This window comes from Homarus americanus, unplaced genomic scaffold (assembly GCF_018991925.1).
Source record: "Homarus americanus isolate GMGI-L3 unplaced genomic scaffold, GMGI_Hamer_2.0 scaffold41366, whole genome shotgun sequence".
In the NCBI taxonomy this organism is placed as follows: domain Eukaryota; kingdom Metazoa; phylum Arthropoda; class Malacostraca; order Decapoda; family Nephropidae; genus Homarus; species Homarus americanus.
The window spans coordinates 7,651,880-7,659,065 of record NW_024723541.1 but is presented as its reverse complement, the minus strand read 5'-3'; positions in this window follow the sequence as shown (position 1 = coordinate 7,659,065).

The window sequence follows — 7,186 nt, the reverse complement described above, 5'->3', positions numbered from 1 at the left end:
CCACGAGGGACGGACTGCCCAGGATATCTGAAATCGACCTCTTATAAGACCCACACTTTGGTTTGCCTGATTTACCTCTTTCCTCACAATGGCCCGAGAACTGTACCATTGGTCAACATATACACACCAGGGTCTCTATCATTGTGTCTCAATTCAGTACATTTTTCTTCATCCCGTTGGGACATATGTGCTTCCCTACTGTTGGTACCCTAGGTGCATCTCTTACACTTCGTGACATTGGACCAGCAGCTATTCCTTCGACCATTCTGGAGCCCACAGAGTCCTTCTGGCAGCTCTTCACAGTCCGCTTGTTCTTAATTTCCGAAATAACTTGGCGTCATCGGCAAACATTTGTATGAGGAGTGTACAACGTCAGGGTATATCATTTATGAAACAAACAAACAAGGAAGGGCCCAATACACCATTCCCCGCGGTAAATTCTGACTTGTTACAGGTAACAGATGACGATTTCTGTGCCATTTAATCAACACTAATATTACTGCTTGCGGTCGTAGAGTCTCATCCACGCTAGAGACATTTCCGAATCCGTACCCTTCCAGTTTGATTTTCAGCCTGTAAGTACACTGTCGAAAGCCTTAAGTAAAATCTAGTGCCAATATTGTCGATATTACCAACTGTTCTAGAATATGCAAGTTTAATTTTAACAGGCCAGCATAAAAAAGTTATTGTTTCTGTAGTAGATGTTCCATCGCTGCACTTCTGATAATACTCAAGATTTCTTATATTATGCTGGTCAGGCTCAATGGTCTATAGTTGTTTCAGGAGTGCCTATCGCCCTTCTTGAAGATAGGACTACATAAGCCACTTTCATTCATCATCAGAATTCATTTTCTGTTCATCCAGGCATTTACAAAAACAGGTAGTTCCTAGGGGCTCTGCAAGTCAAGGCATGCTTCCCTTGTAGCACTCTAGGATGCACCAGTGCCGGTCCAGACTCTTATGACCTTAGGCCTGACACAGTTTATTTCTATTACCCTTTCAGAAGGCCATCAGGGTTATCAGTGCTGTGTCGAACTGTCTTGTCCTCAAACGCAGCAGGAAGTTGTTGCTGTGCATCCTTCTTGTAGAACACTGGAGGAAAAGAAGCTGGCTCACGTTCTTCAGCTTATCTCTGGTCAGAATCTGCGAATCACCATCTTCGCCTCAGGTCTGATACTCCACTATGCCTTTTCAATTTCGACTTTGCATAGCGGTAAAACGCCTTGGGTTTGACTTCTGGACCTGCGTGCAACCAGCCTTTGAACTCCTTTTTCAGCCCTCCTACACCTCTATCTTTGCTTGGTTTCTGGCTCTTGCATACATCCTCCCAATTGGTTTCATCGTTTCAATTCCAACCCAGCGTCTTGAATTTTAGTTTTAATTTTGTCGACCGTCGCATGGTTCATGTAGGGATCCCCTGTATTTCCTAGGGAAATTGGGTTTTACCAAGAGCATTTATCGATCAAATGGGCCATTTTAATTAGTTAAGATATTCATGTAGGTTCATGTTTCTTGTACCTTATCAAGTCAGGCCATGATACCTCATCTCTCATCCCATTGTAATTTCCTGTAATATTTGCACCTGGCCTGGCCTTATCTTGAACTAGGCAACAGTTAAATCTGAATGACAACACTGGCGGTGACTGTTAACTGGGGTAGAATGCAGTTTACACCATAAATTCTCCCTGTTTGTTATGATGTGAGTCAGGCTTGGGTAAGAGTTCCCAGTAATGCCTGGTCTTCGCTAACAGAAAATTATCTCTCAGAGTTTTCTACAAAAAGAGTAGCATTATTCAAGTCATCTGGGTTGACTTGTTTCTTCCACGATGTCGCCATAAGAAGTCCCCCATGATATGAGGTACGGAAGGCATCGCCGCATTGTTTATTAAGGTTCTAGTTCCTTGATTTAGGCTACAGTTCGTGGATCTGCATACACCCGACGATATGTCCTCCCTTTAATTCACTTACACCACTCTGGACTCTTTCAAAGACATCCTCTCCCTGTACCCTCGCCTGGCTGGCTCTAAGGTCTTGCTCATGTAGATAACCACACCCTCCTGCAGGATTCTTTGAAAGGTCTGTAAATGAGTCATATCCAGCAATACTGAACTCATTCCTCTGGGTCGATTCGTTCTTGCACAACAAGCCTCACAACCTCAACATTCGGCTGGTGTACTCTAGTAGTGTTTCAAACTCTCCTCTTATCCAGAACGTGTCGGTATTAGTGCAATATGACATTCCGCTTGTGAATTTAATTTTCGGTAACGTCTCTGTTCTTAGTAATAAACCTGCTCCACCCACATTCTCATGAAATGCATTTGCTGGCACACAATTGGCTTGCAGGGTGTGGTTAGTACTCTATATTGTTTACACGGCGCTCGTTCCTTTCCTGTCCGTAGGCTGAGCTGGTGCCGCCTCCCCGGGTGGGGGGTTGAGGTGGAGGGTGCACTGCTGCCCCCTGCCCTGTGTCGGCACATCTATCACCCCCTGAGTATAACCTATAGCACCTGTCCCTGTTCTTCGACTTCTCCTCTGTTTCAAGCCCAGTAGGAGCTTTGTGTTGTTCCTGCATCATCGTGTGCGGTCTGGGTGAATAAATACATCTCTGAACAGTTCGCCCTGCTAAGCTTTTTGCCCGCCGGATAACTGCCATTTTTTCCTCCACCCCTATCAGATCCTGAGGGCGAGGTATGTATTCCCTGTTTTTTTTGTCCCAGTCTCCCATGACTTGGGAGGGGTTGCTGAATCTTCAGAACCCCAGTAAATATTTTGAAACAGCACCTGTCGTGTTTCATTTCACAGTTCCTCTGCCTTGCCTCGACCTAAAAAATTACATTGTTCCCTGCGCTGAGCCGTTCGGTACTTCAACAGTAGGTCCTGTTAATTTTCATTTCCTCTTGACATTTTGAGTCCCAATCTGTTGTAACCTGTACTGATTCTGCATTACTCTGCCTCCCCCCACCTGTGGGTCTCCTATTACGTCTGCATAGCTCCTCTGAAGCAACCACCTCCATTCTATTAGCTACCAGTCTTAGCAAGGATCTTTCTCAACTTGCTCCAGTTTGTCACCAGCGTGGGCTCCTGCTTCTGATCTATTTTCGTCCCTAGAGAACTCAGTTCCCCATGGATTGCACCGTTTATTCACCTGACTATGCAGCCAGGGCACACCAGCAACAGCTCAAGCCATGGCAGCAACTCCCTAGACGTTGTGGCCAAGTTAGGCCTGCATCCTCCAAGACCACGTCTCCTGCAGTAATCAAGCATACCAAACTCATGGTTGTTGGGTTGTTGTGGGGGTAGACTGTGTATAGATTCACACCTATTTCAAAGAAAATAAAGAGAGAAAAAGTATTCAGCTACTCTCTGCTGCCTATGGAGTTGTCGTCCGAGACCGCGCACCCCAGACCTCCCTGTGAATGGTGTATCAGGCACAGTTTCAGGCCCTGAGCAAGCATATCACCAACATAAATAAAATTTAAAGTCTCTTGTGGCACCTATGACACGACTTGGTTTCAGCTGGCACGGTGCCTTCCAGCTTGCTAGTGAGCGCTCACTTTGTTATTTACAACTTCAGCGGTCGATGACACTATGAACTATCACTGCACACTGTATCTCCCTGTGAGTGGTAAAATATAAACATGATTCAGTCCAGTGCTACAAACAAAAATAAAATTCTAAAGCTCTAGGCACCTATGACACGAGAATATTAGGGCTGGCAGTTGTCTTACCAGCTCGATTTTCATTGTCAATATGCATTCACTTTGCCATTATAGTCTTTCTGCATTCACTGATGACAACTATGAACTGATTTAACTGAAAGGCACAGTACTACACTCCCTGGTTGGCCTTTATCACAGCCGTGACCACAACACCCCTAAAAAATAAAATAAAATATGATAGCTCAGGCAGAGCATTGTTAGTGAAGATAATAGTAGGGAATGAAACCTAGTTCATAGTCTCAGTTTCAACGTCAGAGTGTACAGTAAATTAATTCATGGAAATAGAAGTTGGTGGACTGCCTGACCTATTTTGAGTGAGGGTGCCGCGGGTATTTCAACCGTTAGTAAGTGCTCGCCCCTTCACCCATACAGGTAGGTCATTCCACTCTGTGTTGTAATTCGCCCTTCTTTACGTGATTTGACCCAATTAATAGTTGATTGTGCAAGTGTTACAGTAACGTAGTTGATATGCTCTGAGTGAAGTAATATTCACGTCTTTAACGTCCCCTGAAACGTGATGTCGTTGTCACCACTAGCGTAGCTAGGGGGGGGCGGGGGGGGCGGTCCGCCCCGGGCGGCACTTTTGGGGGGCGGCACTTTTGGGTCTGCTCATCACCCATATCTGCAGCTGCAGGAGACGTTAATCCATCCCTTTGTATCGGCGGCAAGTTAATCCTCTTTACTGCTTTTGTTGCAAACTGTTTTCAGACAGAAGTAACTCAAAATTTAATTCTGAGGATGGATTCAACATATGGTGGAAACTGAATCCTTGAATGTCCGAGCACGAATCCAGTGCAGCTCACGTTCGGAATTTCACACAATGGAAGGAGTTGGAAATTAGGATTGCTCGTGGAGCAACAATTGATAAAAAAGAACAAGAAGTTGTTGAAGCCAAGTGAAAAAGTGGAAGGAAATCCTTTCAAGATTGCTTGATATTATTAGATTCCTAGCTAAACAGAATTTGGCTTTACGAGGCCACCGAGAAGGAATGAATTATGAGAGAAACGAGACTGAAGCAACGGAAAATAGAGGAAATTTTATAGAGCTAGTTGATTTGTTGGCGAAATATGATCCAGTGCTACGTGAACATCATCTAAGAATCCAGCTGGGAAACATGTTTGCTACTTCCTATCTGTCTCCTACTATTCAGAACGAGTTTATAGAAATTTTGGGAGAAAACGTAAGAAGCAAAGTCATCAAGCAAGTAAAAGAAGCAAAGCACTTTTCCATGATATTCGACAGCACTCCTGATATTTCACATAAGGATCAAACGAGCCAAGTTTTACGCTATGTTATGATCGATGGAGATAAAGTGAAGGTTGTGGAATCATTTGTCGATTTCATTGAAACAAAAGGTAAAACCGCCGAGAATATTTCAATGATGATTTTGGAAAAATTAGAGAAAGACGGAATTGATATTCAAAATTGTAGAGGGCAAGCATATGATAATGCTGCGGTGATGGCTGGTGTTCAGAAACGTATCAAGGAAATTAATAAAAAAGCAGAATTTGTCGCTTGTACAAATCACTCGCTGAATTTGGCGGGTGTTCATGCAGCTTCTGTTGCTGTGAATTCTGTTACCTTTTTTGGATGTGTGGAACGTTTGTTTGTATTTTTTTCTTCATCAACCCATCGCTGGGATGTTCTAACTTCAGTCACTGGTCAAAGTGTCAAGCGCATAATAGAAACTCGGTGGAGTGCGAGGGGAGAAGCTGTAAGTGTTGTAAAGAAACATTTCTCAAAAATCTTAAGTGCCCTAGAAAAGTTAACTGGCGAAGAAGAAAATACAGCTACCAGGGCAGATGCTGGTGTTCTACTTGGTGCGTTGCAATGATTTTCCTTTTTGTGCTTTCTTGGCCTGTGGGGACCCGTCCTTCTAGAAATTAACGACTCGCAGACTTACCTCCAAACCAAGGGCTTGAACATACAACAATGTGATATAAAACTCAGGGCATTAGAAACATTTCTAGTTGAAAACAGGGACAAGCAAGTGAGTAATGGAGTTAACTATGCCAAAGAAATTTGCACTGATCTGGGGATAGTCATGGAGCGTCAGCGTCGACCCAAAAAGAAGAAACAAATGTTTGGTGAAGGATCACGAGATGCTGAATTGCCATACGACATTGAATTGAGGAGAGAAATGTTTTCTTCGCTGGACAGAGTGATCCAAGAAATAACTTTGAGATTTCAACAGCTTCATGAACTTGCTGAGAAATATGCCTTCCTTACCCCATTGAATCTTTTGGATGATAAATATGAGTGTCAAATAGATCACGATCACGACGACATTGATAAAGAGGAGTTCCTCGTTGAGAGAAAAAGACTTCATCATTTTGTTGCTGTTGCTGCTATAACTATTAAAGACAGAATACAGGCGTGGAAAGAAGGCCCCCTTGAACTTTTGCAGTTTATTCAAAAGTATAACCTTGGGAACTCGGTTCCAAATATAGTAATAATGCTGAGGATTTTCCTCACAATTGCTGTTAGTGTTGCTACCTGTGAGAGGAGTTTTTCGAAACTAAAACTGATCAAGAATTACTTTAAGATCTACTATGAGCACCTTGCAGTTGAGAAATCTTGCCATACTGTCTATAGAGCGACAATTGACAGATGAAATAGTTTTTGACAATGTCATTGAAGAATTTGCCAACAAAAAAACAAGAAAAGTTACTTTGTAGAAAGTTGTAGTTTTCATTTCAGAAATAAAGATGGTCCTAATTTTTTACACTTTTTTACTTTTTCCCTATCCTATATGTCGTTTTTGCTTTTTGTTTAACTGTTACTTATAAAGTTTAAGTATGTTTGGGGTGTATTTAAAGCATACTATATTTGAGTATGTGAAAGTACAGTAATATTATAATGGTACACAAACTATTTAATATATACATATATATATATAAGAGTGAGTCATCAGTAAGCGTATTTTGTAAGTATGGATAAGGTAAACTTGAAGGGCGTTCTATGGGCGGCACACACTCTAGCTACGCCACTGGTTGTCACGGTTAGTAAGTGCTTGCCCCTTCACCCATACAGGTCCCTAACGCAGCCTAGGCCGTGTCTGTAGCGTGGATGTGGTATCCATTATGTCTGGGGAGATGTCCGAGGTCCAGTAGGATCAGTTACCTTCGTGAGACCCGACCGTCAGACACTTCAGACTTTCTATGGCCCCCATAGCTGGCTCGTCGGACCCTAACGTTCGGCCCGCGAGGTGACCCCGGATCACCAAGCCACACACCACTACCAGCCCCCATCATTGGTGGATGAGTGTCTAACTCAGTAGGGCTATTTGTGTGGTGGGGTTATTCCACTGGGATCTTCAGAGTTTGTTGGAAAGTACCCCATGGTGGCAGGACCCCATGGCGGTTGCTTGAGTATCACTCCTGACGACTGAGTGTTGTGGCAGTTGCCCCTGGTCTTAATGGTGCTAAGTTACTGTAAGAGTTTGTGTTATTGAGTATGTCCACCCA